The 17,450-nt window shown below is 44.3% G+C and overlaps 1 pseudogene across 1 annotated transcript; it reads right to left on the bottom strand.

The window, feature by feature from the left end:
* Nucleotides 1–1,098: 1,098 nt before the first annotated feature.
* LOC311136988 (ceramide synthase 2-like) lies at nt 1,099–15,596 on the bottom strand (annotated as a pseudogene). Its single transcript has 6 exons — nt 15,477–15,596; nt 8,098–8,190; nt 6,795–6,922; nt 1,795–1,945; nt 1,247–1,316; nt 1,099–1,215 (listed from the first exon to the last, which is right to left on the bottom strand). The product of its transcript is annotated as a ceramide synthase 2-like (transcript).
* Between the last annotated feature and the right edge of the window lie 1,854 nt (nt 15,597–17,450).

The following is a 17,450-nucleotide window of genomic DNA, read 5'->3' as shown; positions in this document are numbered from 1 at the left end:
TTATAAATTTTAGCAAATGTATTAAATATAAAAAACATATCTTATTTACATAAGTATTCAGACCCTTTGCTATGAGACTCGAAATTGAGCTCCAGTGCATCCTGTTTCCATTGATCATCCTTGAGATGTTTCTACAACTTAATTGGAGTCCACCTATGGTAAGTTCAATTGATTGGACATGATTTGGAAAGGCACACACCTGTCTATACATGGTCCCACAGTTGACAGTGCATGTCAGAGCAAAAACCAAGCCATGAGGTTGAAGGAATTGTCCATAGAGCTCCGAGACAGGATTGTATCGAGGCACAGATCTGGAGAAGGGTACCAAAACGTTTCTGCAGCTTTGAAGGTCCCCAAGAACACAGTGGCCTCCATCATTCTTAAATGGAAGACGTTTGGAACCACCAAAACTCTTCCTAGGCACATGACAGCCCGCTTGGAGTTTGCCAAAAGGCACCTAAATGCCTCTCAGACCATGAGAAACAAGATTCTCTGGTCTGATGAAACCAAGATTGAACTCTTTGGCCAGAATGCCAAGCGTCACGTCAAGATTGAACTCTTTGGCCAGAATGCCAAGCGTCACGTCTGGAGGAAACCAGGCACCGCTCATCACCTAGCCAATACCATCCCTAGCATGGTGGTGGCAGCATCATGCTGTGGGGATGTTTTTCAGCGGCAGGGACTGGGAGACTAGTCAGGATCGAGGGAAAGATAAACGGAGCAAAGTACAGAGAGATCCTTGATGAAAACCTGCTCCAGAGTGCTCAGGACCTCAGACTGGGGTGAAGGTTCACCTTCCAACAGGACAATGACCCTAAGCACACAGCCAAGACAACGCAGGAGTGGCTTCGGGACAAGTCTCTGAATGTCCTTGAGTGGCCCAGCCAGTGCCCGGACTTGAACCTATTTTTGCTTTGTCATTATGGGGTGTTGAGTGTAGATTGATGAGGGGAAAAAAACAATTTAATCAATTTTAGAAAAAGGCTGTAACGTAACAAAATGTGGAAAAAGTAAAGGTCTGAATACTTTCCGAATGCACTATATATGAATTATATCTTACCAGCATATACTGTGGAAGGAGAGGAAAACGTTCTAAGTTTAACCTTGTGAGAAAAGGGAGTGGTACTCTCTGGCTTTGAGCAGTCTGCTGTTCATATTTCTATGATTTGGTTAGGTTGTTCAGAACACAGTTGTTGGGAAGCAAAGACAGTTTTGAAATTAAGAATGCCCTTACTCAGTTCTCAGCTAGTCTCCTCTTCCTCCTCTGCCGCCTCCTCAGGCTCGCTTTCCTCATCGCTACGCTCCTCTTTCTCCACCTAAAAACAAAAGAGATATTTAAGTGACACGGTAAGGTTGCAAATCTACAAAATAACGGACAATTACCAGATGGTTCAGCAGAGAAACTATTGATAATGCCAATACATCTTTCAAACACTATGCCCTAAAGGTAGTGCTCTGGAACACTTTCAGGTGTATATTGAAAGAAATGGACTGTACACAATAATAATCTTCAATTATTCATGTATTCTCTGTAGGGATACGTTTTGTCCGCTGTGTAATGAACGTTTCAGACAAAACACGTCCATACAGAGAATAAATGAATAACTGAAGATAAAGTATAGTGTCACTCTCCATTTCTTTCATTATGGGCTTTACTACAAGGATTCAGCATCTAACTACTTCTGACAAATAATCTGAGGGTGAGCATCATGTCTATTATTCTACTGTATCATGTTATCCAATGAAATAACTACCAGGCAGTAAGGTGGATGAGGATGACTTTAGTCTACTGACCATGAAGACAAACTTGTAGACCATGCGTAGGATCAACCAGGCCCAGAAGATGTGCAGAGCTTGCAGCACAAGTAGCAGGGCATTGAAGAAGTAGTAGCCAAAGAACAGCTGGAAGAAATCCAAGGGAACAACCAGGGTGTTGTGGACTATTCTGAAAGGCAGGAAGTAGTGGCATAGAAAACAGTAAATTAATCCATCCTCAAGCCTTGCATTTTAAACATTCCCTATGTGATAAAGATGTTTTTATTGTCACATAGACCGGATAGGTGCAGTGAAATGTGTTGTTTTACAGGGTCAGCCATAGTAGTACGGCACCACTGGAGCAAATTAGGGTTGCTCAAGGACACATCAACATATATTTCACATGATGGCTCGGGTAGTCGAACCACCACCTTTCGGTATATGGCCAATATACCACGGCTAAGGGCTGTATCCAGGCACTCCGCGTTGCGTTGTGCATAAGAACAGCCCTTAGCCGTGGTATATTGGCATAATACCACAAACCCCCAAGGTGCCTTATTGCTATTATAAACTGGTTAACAACGTAATTAAACTCTGCGTTGCGTCGTGCATAAGAACAGCCCTTAGCCGTGGTATATTGGCCATATACCACACCCCCTCTGGCCTTATTGCTTATCATCTGGGTTTACTAATATAGCACAGTGGTTGAACAAATAGTAATATACAGTACAGTGATGATGTTGTCTAACATATTAAATGATCTTCCAGTTCCTACTCTCTGATGGACAAGTGTAGTTGTTTTCTCTAGCATACATTACACATTTACATTTTAGCTATTTACACTCTTATCCAGAGCGACTTACATGAGTAATTAGGGTTAAGTGCCTTGCTCAAGGGCACGTCGGCAGATTTTTCACCTAGTCGGCTCGGGGATTCGAACCAGCAACCTAACTGGCCCAACGCTCTTAACCGCTAGGCTACCTGACACCCAATGTCCCATTCTGACCCAATGTCTCCCATTGACTGCTTCTAAAGGAGGCATTCTTCATGCCTGGATCCACACGACAAGCCATACATATTTTATCAGGCCCAAGATGATGAAAACAATGATTATTGTGAGATAACATCAGGGCAATACTAGACTTTACTGAGTTAATTTTAAAACAGTTTTAGGAATAAATGTGATGATAGGAGTTGTATTTCAGAGCTCAAAGTCTCTTGGGAGAGGTAAGAGAAGTTTACCCCCAAGACATGTTTTACTTTCCACAAAAAATTGCTATTTAAAACTAAATATGTTTGATTGCTATGAAGATAATAGTGTGATTCACGGTCAAAATTATATGAGGAGGTTATGTGAATAAACAATCCCTGTATTCAAATCAAGTTTACAGTGACCTCCATGTTAGCCAAGAACCTTGCTTAAATAACCACACAACCCATCAAAACAGTGTGTGAAAATGGTACTGCCAAATTAGCTTGACCACATACAGTTGAAGTCGGAAGTTTACATACACCTTAGCCAAATAAATGTAAACTCAGTTTTTCACAATTCCTGACATTTAATCCTAGTCTTAGGTCAGTTAGGATCACCACTTTATTTTAAGAATGTGAAATGTCAGAATAATAGTAGAGAGAATGATATATTTCAGCTTTTATTTATTTCATCACATTCCCAGTGGGTCAGAAGTTTACATACACTCAATTAGTATTTGGTAGCATTGCCTTTAAATTGTTTAACTTGGGTCAAACGTTTCGGGAGCCTTCCACAAGCTTCCTACAATAAGTTGGGTGAATTTTCGCCCATTCCTCCTGACAGAGCTGGTGTAACTGAGTCAGGTTTGTAGGACTCCTTGCTCGCACACGCTTTTTCAGTTCTGCCCACACATTTTCTATAGGATTGAGGTCAGGGCTTTGTGATGGCCACTCCAATACCTTGACTTTGTTGTCTTTAAGCCATTTTGACACAACTTTGGAAGTATGCTTGGGGTCATTGTCCATTTGGAAGACCCATTTGCGACCAAGCTTTAACTTCCTGACTGATGTCTTGAGATGTTGCTTCAATATATCCACATCATTTTCCTTCCTCATGATGCCATCTATTTTGTGAAGTGCACCAGTCCCTCCTGCAACAAAGCACCCCCACAGCATGATGCTGCCGCCCCCGTGCTTCACAGTTGGGATGGTGTTCTTTGGCTTGCAAGCACCCCCTTTTTCCTCCAAACATAACTATGGTCATTATGGCCAAACAGTTCTATTTTTGTTTCATCAGACCAGAGGACATTTCTCCAAAAAGTATGATCTTTGTCCCCATGTGCAGTTACAAACCATAGTCTGGTTTTTTTATGGCGGTTTTGGAGCAGTGGCTTCTTCCTTGCTGAGCGGCCTTTCAGGTTATGTCAATATAGGACTTGTTTTACTACTGTGGATATAGATACTTTTGTACCTGTTACCTCCAGCATCTTCACAAGGTCCTTTGCTGTTGTTCTGGGATTGATTTGCATTTTTCGCACCAAAATACGTTCATCTCTAGGAGACAGAAAGCGTCTCCTTCCTGAGCGGTATGACGGCTGCGTGGTCCCATGGTGTTTATACTTGCATACTATTGTTTGTACAGATGAACGTGGTACCTTCAGGCATTTGGAAATTGCTCCCAAGGATGAACCAGACTTGTGGAGGTCTACCATTTTTTTTCTGAGGTCTTGTCTGATTTATTTTGATTTTCCCATGATGTCAAGCAAAGAGGCACTGAGTTTGAAGGTAGGCCTTGAAATACATCCACAGGTACACCTCCAATTGACTCAAATTATGTCAATTAGCCTATCAGAAGCTTCTAAAGCCATGACATCATGACTTCCCAAAACTATAGTTTGTTAACAAGAACTTTGTGGAGTGGTTGAAAAACGAGTTTTAATGACTCCAACCTAAGTGTATGTAAACTTCCGACTTCAACTGTACATGTATGATAAGAATAATCATTGCATCTATGCCTATACTAAGGAAGTCTCGAGGTTTTGCTCGCCTGAGGTAGAGTATCTTATGATAAGCTGTAGACCACACTATTTACCAAGAGAGTTTTCATCTATATTTTTCATAGCTGTCTATTTACCCCCACAAACCAATGCTGGCATTAACATTGCACTCAATGAGCTGTATAAGGCCATAACTAAACAGGAAAACGCTCATCCAGAGGAAGCGCTCCTAGTGGCCGGGGACTTTAATGCAGGGAAACTTAAATCCGTTCTACCTCATTTCTACCAGCATGTTAAATTTGCAACCAGAGGAAAATAAACTCTAGACCACCTTTACTCCACACACAGAGACGCATACAAAGCTCTCCCTCGCCTCCATTTGGCAAATCTGACCATAACTCTATCCTCCTGATTCCTGCTTATAAGCAAAAACTAAAGCAGGAAGCACCAGTGACTCGGTTAATAAAAAAGTGGTCAGATGACGCAGGTGCTAAGCTACAGGACTGTTTTGCTAGCACAGACTGGAACATGTTCCGGGATTCTTCAGATAGCATTGAGGAGTACACCACATCAGTCACTGGCTTCATCAATAAGTACATTGATGACGTCGTTCCCACAGTGACCGTACGTACATACCCCAACCAGAAGCCATGGATTACAGGCAACATCCGCACTGCGCTAAAGGGTAGAGCTGCCGCTTTCAAGGAGCGGGACTCTAACCCGGACGCTTATAAGAAATCCCGCTATGCCCTCCGACGAACCATCAAACAGGCAAAGAGTCAATACAGGACTAAGATTGAATCGTACTACACCGGCTCTGACGCTCGTCGGATGTGGCAGGGCTTGAAAACTATTACAGACTACAAAGGGAAGCACAGCCGCGAGCTGCCCACTGACACAAGCCTACCAGACGATCTAAACCACTTCTATGCTCGCTTCGAGGCAAGCAACAGTGAAGCATGCATGAGAGCTGTTCCGGATGACTATGTGATCACGCTCTCCGTAGCCAATGTGAGTAAGACTTTTAAGCAGGTCAACATTCACAAGGCTGCAGGGCCAGACGGATTACCAGGACGTGTACTCCGAGCATGTGCTGACCAACTGGCAAGTGTCTTCACCGACATTTTCAACATGTCCCTGACTGAGTCTGTAATACCAACATGTTTCAAGCGGACCACCATAGTCCCCGTGCCCAAGGACACTAAGATAACCTGCCTAAATGACTACCGACCCGTAGCACTGACGTCTGTAGCCATGAAGTGCTTTGAAAGGCTGGTCATGGCTCACATCAACACCATTATCCCAGAAACCCTCAACCCACTCCAATTTGCATACCGCCCCAACAGATCCACAGATGATGCAATCTCTATTGCACTCCACACTGCCCTTTACCATCTGGACAAGAGGAACACCTACGTGAGAATGCTATTCATTGACTACAGCTCAGCATTCAACACCATAGTGCCCTCAAAGCTCATCACTAAGCTAAGGATCCTGGGACTAAACACCTCCCTCTGCAACTGGATCCTGGACTTCCTGACGGGCCGCCCCCAGGTGGTAAGGGTAGGTAACAACACATCTGCCACGCTGATCCTCAACACGGGGGCCCCTCAGGGGTGTGTGCTCAGTCCCCTCCTGTACTCCCTGTTCACCCATGACTGCAGGGCCAGGCACGACTCCAACACCATCATTAAGTTTGCCGACGACACAACAGTGGTAGGCTTGATCACAGACAACGATGAGACAGCCTATAGGGAGGAGCTCAGAGACCTGGCCGTGTGGTGCCAGGATAACAACCTCTCCCTCAACGTGACCAAGACAAAGGAGATGATTGTGGACTACAGGAAAAAAAAGAGGACTGAGCATGCCCCCATTCTCATTGACGGGGCTGTAGTGGAACAGGTTGAGAGCTTAAAGTTCCTTGGTGTCCACATCACCAACAAACTATCATGGTCCAAACACACCAAGACAGTCGTGAAGAGGGCACGACAAAATGTGATTTGATTTGATTTGATTCCCCCTTTAGTTCCCCGTGTCTGTATGATTTGTGTGAGACTTGTATGCTGAGACTGATCTCCTACCTCCAGGAGGAAGTCTGAGGAATCATGAACTAGCATCACCAGAGTTTCAACGAGCACATAGTTGGCACAGTACGAGAAACCGATGAGGAAAATGGTGGTGATGTGGTGGATGAAATCCTGGAAACAAACACAAACCACACAACTGTAGAGGATGCTATAACCTGGGCTTCAGCAGTCCTGCACTCCTGGTGCTGTAAATCATTCAGCTGTGTACTGTACTGGTTGATTTATCAATGGTACAGAATGCAGAAAAATACATTTAAAAAACAGTACAAATCATATATACGTGACAACATCTGTGGAAGGATTACAGGTAGAGAATAATCATAGGGTTGTGGGTTCGATTCCATGGGGGACCAGTATGAAAATATGTGCACTCACTAACTGTAAGTCGCTCTGGATAAGAGCGTCTGCTAAATGACTAAAATGTAAAAAAAAAAAAAAAAAAATAGGTGGGGGCTTATATTTCTCCTATTTCACACATGTACAAGTGTGTATTGATACTAATGTGTGAATTGAAAATGTGTTTTTTTTTAGATCCCCAACTCTCCTTTTTCACCTTGTTGGCTTGGGGATTCAAACCAGCGACCTTTCAGTTGCCCATTTGACTGAGGAGAGGAGGGGGAAGGGATCAGGTAATCTGGGTCCTGAGGGGCTGGACTAGTGTCTAATTACTAAACCTCATTGGACATTGTCCAGATTCATACTGTAGTTATCATTGAAAACATCAACCACCTCTGCAGGCAGTTCCTTTGAGGAAACAAGCTGGAAATCTGTGATCCGGAAGGGAAAGTAATGATTTTCCTATGAAAGCTGAGGCTGTTCTGCGGTTTGGACTGCATCACTGTGTGAATGGAGACAGGAGTGTGTGTGTGTGTGTGTGTGTGTGTGTGGAGACAGTTTTCAACTTTGTCGCCATGCCATTAGCTATAATCATATTCCACATTTGTTGTTGTTGAGCTTTTTGACCATTTTGGACCATAATCCATTATTCCCTAAATAGACTGAACACTGATGAATGGTAGAATGTCTGTCTTAATTTATACAGAAACAAACATATCTCCTCTTAGATAACAATTAATCATTGTGTCATTAAAACATATTTGTTCACATCTTTGATGTTGTTTCATCTAGCAATCTTAAGATGAATGCACTAATTGTAAATCGCTCTGGATAAGAGCATCTGCTAAATCACAGTAGTGTGTGTGAGAAAACAGTAGTGTGTGTGAGGGGACAGGAGAGTTTGTGTAAGGGGACAGGAGTGTGTGTGAGGTTACAGGAGTGACACCTACCTTCCTCTTTACATCCACAGAGACGCAGAACAGCAGGGACCAATAGAAACTCAGCTCTGTGATGTAATACCAGTAGTGAGCCTCAGCGACAGGCTGCAGGGAAAGAGAGAAACAAAACAAACACCAGGGGGTTAAAGCAGATCTACAGGAGTGCAAGAACTGCCAGGAGACACCAAGCTTCCGGTAGAGGGCAGGTATACAAGATGGCGTATTGAATACACAGCGGTACAAATCACCTCAAGATAAAAACATAATATTCAATATCAGTAAGTTAGACTAAATGTTAACATTTCATATATTCGAGGGTAATAACATTCAATCTGGATAATAACACAAAACAAATTATAAGGCAAAACAAATATTACAACAACACGCAACACCCAAACATGACGGAAGATAAACGAGGAGAATCAATCTCCAAGAGAAAGCGCGACTCCTCGACTAATACAGATGATTTAGGCTTTTCACCACTGGGACTGGTAAGTGTGGAAAGCGACCTGTTGAAGTCAATAAATGACAAACTGGGCATACTAGAGTTGGTCAGTAATGATGTAAAAGAGTTGAAGGCGAGTCTTGAAATGAGTGACGGAAAAGCTGCGATAATGGAGAGCGATACAAAAAAACTAAAAGGGACAGTCACTAGGATGGAAACGGACGTTAAGGAACTTAAAAAGGAGAACAACTTTCTGAGAGAAGCCTTACTAGACATACAAACTAGATCGATGAGAGAAAATCTAGTACTCCAGGAAAAAGGGGGACAGATTACAGAAAAAATTGTGAAGGACTTCTTTCTTACAGCGCTTCAAATTCCACTCGAGGCTGTCGACAAAATCCAACTCGAATGTGTACACCGTTTCGGACAAAGAGGACAGCATCCAATCGTTGCCAAATTTGCTTTTTTTAAGGATAAAAGACTTGCTGGCACGAAAATAGGCATGAATGATCAGTTCCCGAGGGGGATTGCAGAACGGCGCAAAGTTCTGTACCCAATCTTCAAGGAAAATAGATTAAAAGGGAAGCGTGTTGCTCTTGTTGTCCATAAACTGTATATTGACAACCAAATGTTCCGCGACACAAAGACTACTCCATGGCTATTCTGAAAGTTCTAATAGAGGAGTCTAATAATAGAACACCCAATACTAGCCATGGTAGGGATTGTAATAATAAAGCACATTTATAGTAGGTATAGTAGTTTATAAAGGGATAAGACGGTATTACAAGAAAAGATAACAAGCAAAATAATACATCTTCAAATACAACTAAATTAGAACACAAGTACTCAATCAACATAGTGGAGATAAAAACATAGCAAACAGAAGACATAGAAGGCACAGTATGTGGGTATGTGTGGATGAATTGTGATGGAAGGTGTGGTGTGCGTTTTTGTGTTTGAATAAGTGCGGCGTTAAGTGAGTGAGAAAGGAAATGGTTGCATATCCCAGAACCAATGTGTGTCTGTGAGCAGGGGTTGTGAGAGAGAGCTTTCAATTTTGTGTAGATGAGGGATATACATTTTAAAATATAGTGTACATCTAATATATTTTTTTATTGTTCTATCATGATGGAACGATCCACAACCCTATATCCTAGACACCCACCTGAGCGACCCATACACCAAAGAGAAGTCCCCATCTGTTTTATGGACCTGCTGTGAGTTGCCTATATGCAGCCAAAACAGAAAAATTAATGCAGTCAGAGACCTACTTGAGCAGCACCGCCCCCTCAAGATTCTGAGCCTGCCTGGCAGGGTTGGTCCTACAAAGCCAGAGCCCCCTGATGGTAGAGCATAATATACAAGGAAATTCTAAAAGCTGCTAATGAGAACCTTGACGACCTTGTACCTAGCCGGTGGGGATTCAGGTTGGGTACCCCCACCCAGGTAGTGGCAGTGCTGGCAACACTGGCTGCAGTAACCCATGGGGAGGGGGTCACACTCGGACAATCGGAGAGGGGGCTTATCATTGTGGCCCAGGTGGCACAAAATAATCAATGGTCTGACTGCACGGAGATGCTTGGGGAAAATGGTTACAACGGGGGACCAGAGTGTTTGTGTCTCAGGTGAAGAGGGTGGATCTGATCTCCATCACCTAGGACTTGACATAGATTAAATAGATTAATAAAATCTCACATTGTTGTCAATTTTTGCTCAATCTTGCATGCTTTCTCAAACAGCTGTAACTGTATATGCATTCGTGTATGCATTCGTAAATCAGGTCCTTTCTTGAGTTGGGCTCTGGGATGTAACAACCGTTGAGCATCTGATTTTATGGTTGATTGTGGAGGAAAGGGGTTGAGTGTGTTAGAGTATGTGCGTGTGTGTTTATCCCACATCTGTTGCAAGGGGGTAAGGATGTTAGGGAGAATATAGGATGAACCACAATAATTGTTTGCTAAAATAATAATTGCTTGTCAAAAATGTAATGTAATACAATGGCAATCCGGGTTATAGGTTAAAATCCTATGCATGAACTGCCAACATTATTACGCATATTGATTGATAATGATGGAAAATAAGATATGCAAGATATTGAGGTGAGAGCATTAGAAATGCTTTTGGCGGTTGACCTGCTTCTGTTTTGTGGGTGGCACTGTGTGCTGTTTTCGATGGATGGGTCCTGGCCTCTCTGGGCCCTAGGGATCCGGAGGGACGGGGGTGGTATGCCGATCACTGGGATGACGGCCCAACTTGGGATGGGGAGGGGCTTTAGCGGGGGAATTAGTGGAGAACAATATATACTTCTCCCACGGGCAAAGAAACTCAAAAGGGGTGATGATATTAATTAACTGTAATTTCGAACAGATACGCAAGGTAGATGGATTATTTTAAATATGTTATTGGACCATAAACAGATATGGCTCATTAACCTTTACGGACCAAATAATGATGATCCACACTTCTTTGACAATATATATATAATAAATGATCAACCCTGCAAGCAATTCAACACTCTATTATTATGGTGGGAGATTATAATACTGTTTTAAATAGCTCAATGGACCGTAAAGGAAATCACACTACAAACAATCACCCTCATGCTCTTAAGAAAATCGTGAATGTCATGGATACATTAGAACTAGTAGATATATGGAGGCTTAAATATCCTGATCTAGTGAGATATACATGGCGGAGACTCAATCAAGCTAGTCGTCTTGACTTCTTTCTTCTTACATTCTCGTTGGCACCAAAAGTTTAAAAAGTGTTGATAGGGGACAGAATGCGGGCGGACCATCATATAATTGGCATATACATTACTCTTACTGAATTTCCACGTGAGCGAGGATATTGGAAATGTAATCAAAGCCTATTGGATGATAACTTGTTTTTAACTAGGACAGAGGAATTTATAACTGATTTTTTCCGACATACAGTGAGGGAAAAAAGTATTTGATCCCCTGCTGATTTTGTATGTTTGCCCACTGACAAAGACATGATCAGTCTATAATTTTAATGGTAGGTTTATTTGAACAGTGAGAGACAGAATAACAACAATAAAAATCCAGAAAAACGCATGTCAAAAATGTTATAAATTGATTTGCATTTTAATGAGGGAAATAAGTATTTGACCCCTCTGCAAAACATGACTTAGTACTTGGTGGCAAAACCCTTGTTGGCAATCACAGAGGTCAGACGTTTCTTGTAGTTGGCCACCTGGTTTGCACACATCTCAGGAGTGATTTTGTTCCACTCCTCTTTGCAGATCTTCTCCAAGTCATTAAGGTTTCAAGGCTGACGTTTGGCAACTCGAACCTTCAGCTCCCTCCACAGATTTTCTATGGGATTAAGGTCTGGAGACTGGCTAGGCCACTCCAGGAGCTTAATGTGCTTCTTCTTGAGCCACTCCTTTGTTGCCTTGGCTGTGTGTTTTGGGTCATTGTCATGCTGGAATACCCATCCACGACCCATTCTCAATGCCCTGGCTGAGGGAAGGAGGTTCTCACCCAAGATTTGATGGTACATGGCCCCGTCCATCGTCCCTTTGATGTGGTGAAGTTGGCCTGTCCCCTTAGCAGAAAAACACCCCCAAAGCATAATGTTTCCACCTCCATGTTTGACGGTGGGGATGGTGTTCTTGGGGTCATAGGCAGCATTCCTCCTCCTTCAAACACGGCGAGTTGAGTTGATGCCAAAGAGCTCGATTTTGGTCTCATCTGACCACAACACTTTCACCCAGTTCTCCTCTGAATCATTCAGATGTTCATTGGCAAACTTCAGACGGCCCTGTATATGTGCTTTCTTGAGCAGGGGGATCTTGCGGGCGCTGCAGGATTTCAGTCATTCACGGTGTAGTGTGTTACCAATTGTTTTCTTGGTGACTATGGTCCCAGCTGCCTTGATATCATTGGCAATATCCTCCCGTGTAGTTCTGGGCTGATTCCTCACCGTTCTCATGATCATTGCAACTCCACGAGGTGAGATCTTGCATGGAGCCCCAGGCCGAGGGAGATTGACAGTTATTTTGTATTTCTTACACTTCAGTGTTGTGATGCAAAAATTCTAGCAAAATGTATAGTGCATAGAATTAAAAAGGTATTGTCGGACATTATTCATTCTAATCAGACAGGTTTTTTACATGGAAGATACATTGGAGATAATATAAGGCAAGTACTGGAAACAATAGAACACTATGAAAAATCTGGGAAACCAGGTCTGCTATTCATAGCAGACTTCGAAACGGCATTTGATAAAGTACGTCTGGGGTTTATATATAAATGCCTGGAGCATTTCAATTTTGGAGAATCTCTTATAAAATGGGTTAAAATCGTGTTTAGTAACCCTAGGTGTAAAATAGTAAATAATGGCTATTTCTCAGAAAGTTTTAAACTGTCAAGAGGAGTGAAACAAGGTTGTCCACTATCGGCGTATCTATTTAATATGGCCATCAAGATGTTAGCTATTAAAATCAGATCCAACAATAATATCAAGGGATTAGAAATCCAGGGCTTAAAAACAAAGGTGTAAAAATGTATGCACTCACTAACTGTAAGTCGCTCTGGATAAGAGCGTCCGCTAAATGACTAAAATGTAAAATGTAAATTGTACGCTGATGATTCATGTTTTCTTTTAAATCCACAACTTGAATCCCTCCACAGCCTCATAGAGGATCTAGATACATTTTCTAACCTCTCTGGATTACAACCAAATTATGATAAATGTACTATATTATGTATTGGATCACTAAAAAATACAATTTTTACATTACCATGTAGTTTACCAATAAAATGGTATGATGGTGATGTGGATATACTCAGAATACATATCCCAAATGAAATAAATGATCTCACTCCAATAAATCTTAATAGAAAGTTAGCAAAAATAGATAAGATCTTGCTACCATGGAAAGGTAAATACCTGTCAATTTGTGGAAAAATCACCCTGATTAACTCTTTATCCCAGTTTACCTATTTGCTTATGGTCTTGCCTACGCCTAGCAAACAGTTTTTTAAATTATATGAGAAAAAAATATTCCATTTTATTTGGAACGGCATGCCAGACAAAATTAAACGGGCCTATTTATATAATGAATATGAATTAGGAGGACAGAAATTATTAAATATTAAAGTTTCAGTCATACAAAAGTTATACTTAAATCCGAACTGGTTCGCTAGCAAATTAGTAAGATTGTCTCACCCAATGTTCAAGAATGGCCTTTTTCCCTTTATTCAGATTACAACCACTCACTTTCAGTTATTTGAAAAGGAAATAATCTCCCAAATATCACTATTTCTAAAACAAGCCATAGAAAGTTGGTTGCAATTTCAATGTAATCCTCCAGAAACGACAGAACAAATAATGCAACAAATATTGTGGTTAAACTCAAATATACTAATTGATAAAAAACCTTTTATTTTTTGAAATTTAAAAAAAAATGTATAATCTTCGTAAATGATATCATCGGTAGGACTGGTGGAGTTATGTTGCACATGCAGCTAACAAAAACATATGGAAATGTCTGCTCTACCCAAAATTACAACCAAATAATTGCAGCATTACCGCAAAAATGCGAGAGAGAGACTCCATCCCCCAGCGGTGCACTGGGAGAGATCAGTCAGTCAGGGAAGGTTACCAAGGAGGCCCAGCAGCAGCAGATAGACACCAAGCCCATGCCAGGTCTGAGTCCACAAAGCTGACCATTTACAACATGGGGCTCCGTGTTTGGAGGTCCTCCCTCGACTGAAATAGAAAAATTCAGAATTCCACACACCTGGAGCACATGCTTGAAACTGGAGAATTCTACTTTGCTCATTGCACCCCCTCCAATTCACAAGGCAAGCTTTGAAACTGAATCTTTGAAATCCCTTTCCTTTAGCAAGCGTTGCCTAACGCCTCCGCAGTCTAGGGCTTGACATAAAAAATCTGAGAGGCTATGTACACACATAGAAAGTGGTTGTGACGCTTTAACTGGAACAGAATATGGAAAAATATGACCTTGGCATCCCGTAATCTGAACCATCAATTTATGCACTTGAAGTTTATTCACAGACTGTATTTAACAACAAGGAAACGTTTTACGATGAAATTGGCCCCAACTCCTAACTGTTCACTGTTTCCCCTAAATCAGGTAGGCACATTCCTTCATATGATGTGAGAGTGCCATGCAGTCAAAGTTGCAAAATTCATTTCGAAGTGCATGAATTTAAATATTCAATGCTTTCCATCTATTATGTTACTATTATGATAGCCCCTTGAATCTCTCAATCAATCAGAGAAAGTTACTGCTCACTCTCTCCCACCACCTCACTCTCTCCCATTTGACCAATGGATACAGTTACTATTAGAAGTTATAACATTATAATTATCGAGGGAGGGGGTCGCAGTTCAGGAGCGACCCACTAGGTGTCATCCTCTGACAAACTTAGGCACCTCCTCACTCACAGTCAGGACTAATCATCATCCTATTGGTGTCACCTGTGTCTATCTGTTCCCCTGTGTATTTATGCCCTCACTTCCCTGTGTTCCCTTGCTCAGTTTTCTCTGCTAGTTTTTTTATGTCAACCAGTACGAATCAGTGTCTGATCACAAGACAGAAGTACAGGTACTTGAGAAGTGTTCTCCCTGTTTCATTGTTGTTTTCAGTCATAGTTAGTATTTAGTATTTTTGCTGTCAGCCTGTTTTTGGAGACCAATTTGATCCTCCTTTATTTATTGTGATAAGTCCGTTATTTTGTATCCTGGCTTTGGGACCACCAGTAAAGATCCTTGTTTCACCATCTTTGCCTAATGCCTACTGTCTATCCTGCACCATACCTGGGTCATTGTCACCCAGGGGGACTTACGGATGGACCCAACCAAGGTCAGCGGGGTACTGGATTGGCCCCAGCCCGCATCACTACAATGGTTTTTAGGGTAGCTAATTTTTATATCTCCTCACAGCCCTCACCCAGATGAGCGTACGCTCCTTCTCCTGGACCCCGGAAGTGGGGAACACATTTGATGCGCTTAAGCGGCGCTTTACTTCGGTCCCGGTCCTCGGGCATCCTGATCCGTCCCTGCCGTTCATTGTGGAGGTGAATGCTTCAGACGTTGCGGTGGGAGCAATCCTGTCTCAGCGGTTCCTCACGGACGGTAAGACTCACCCCTGCGCGTTGTTCTCCCGTTGGCTGTCCCCGGTGGAGTGGAATTACGACGTGTGGAACCGTGAGCTGCTAGCGGTCAAGCTTGCCCTGGGGGAGTGGAGGCATTGACTAGAGGGGGCCGCCCATCCATTCGTCGTATGGACTGACCACAAGAACTTAGCCTACATTCAGGGGGCCAAGAGGCTCAACTCGCGCCAGGCCAAGTGGGCATTGTTCTTCACCAGGTTCCGGTTCACCATCTCATACCGTCTGGGGTTGAAGAACACCAAGCCTGACGCGCTCTCCCACCAGGCTTGACGCGCTCTCCCATGGACCTGGTTAAGAGGGACGACCCCATTGTCCCCAACGCCCTGATTGCTGCCCCAGTTTTGTGGGGAATTGATAGGCTGGTCAGAGCAGTGCTACGGCTGAATCCTGATCCGGGCGGAGGTCCATCGGGGACGATGTACGTACCCAAGGCTGCTCGCTCCCGACTGCCTCAGTGGGCGCACGCGTCCGCCCTCACCAGCCATCCGAGGGGTGCCAGGACGTTGGGGTTCCTGCGTAGGAGGTTCTGGTGGCCATCTGCTGAGGGGGATACGCGCGCCTTCGTGGCTGCTTGCCCAGTGTGCGCGTGCACGAAGAGCTCACATCAGCCCGCGGCAGGGCTGCTCCGACCCCTGCCTAGCCCCAAACACCCCTGGTCCCACATCTCGCTGGATTTCATTTCCGCCCTACCCCTCTCTGATGGATACACAGTCATCCTGGTCGGTGTGGACCGGTTCTCGAAGGCTGCCCACTTCATTCCTCTTCCCAAACTCCCGTCGGCCCGGGAGACGGCTAAGTTGGTGGTGCAGCACGTTGTCCATGGCCTTCCCCAAGATGTGGTGTCGGATCGGGGCCCTCAGTTTGCCTCCAGGTTCTGGAAGGCGTTCGCCACCTGCCTCGGCGCTTCCATCAGCTTGTCTTCTGGCTTCCATCCCCAGTCGAACAGGCAGACGGAGTGCGTCAACCAGGATCTGGAGGGGGTGCTGAGGTGCTACACTCCAGCAACCCAGCTACGTGGAGTCAGCGACTGGTGTGGGTGGAGTACGCCCACAACACCCTTCTCTGCATGTCCACCGGCCTGTCCCCCTTCCGGTGCCAATACGGGCACCAACTCCCCCCTATTCCCCGAGCAAGAGGAGGAGGTGGCGGTCCCGTCTGTCCAGGCCCACATCAGTCGCTGTCGCCGCACCTGGAGGCAGGTACGGGCGGTGCTTAAGTGGGCCTTGGTCAGGTCTCAACATCAGGCCAACCGAAGGCGTCGCCAGCCCCGGTCTTTCGCCCGGGACAGAGGGTGTGGCTCTCCACGTGGGATCTTCCCCTCCATGTGGAGTCCAGGAAGCTGTCCCCCCGGTTCGTCAGGCCATTCAGAGTGGTCCGGCGAGTCAACCCAGTGGCCTACCGCCTGCAACTTCCCCCCACCATGCTGGTGCATCCCACATTCCATGTGTCCCTCCTCAAGCCCGTTGCCACCTGTCCCCTGGCTCCCCCTCCACGTCCTGTTCCCCCGCTGCGCCTCGTCGGAGGGCAGCCGGCTTTTACTGTGGACCGGATCCTGGACTTCCGGTGGGTGGGGAGGGGTCTCCAATTTCTGGTGGACTGGGAGGGTTATGGGCTGGAAGAGCGGTCCTGGGTGCCCAGGAGGGACATTCTGGACCCAGGGCTGATAACAACATTCCGTCGCCAGCTGGGGCCGTTCGTCGGGGGGGGGGGGGGGCACAGTTACAGGAGGAGGTCGCAGTTCCGGAGCGACC

This window comes from Coregonus lavaretus, assembly GCF_964263955.1.
Source record: "Coregonus lavaretus genome assembly, chromosome: 11".
NCBI lineage: Eukaryota > Metazoa > Chordata > Actinopteri > Salmoniformes > Salmonidae > Coregonus > Coregonus lavaretus.
Note: the sequence above shows the minus strand (reverse complement) of the source record. Positions and strands in the feature narration are given on the sequence as shown.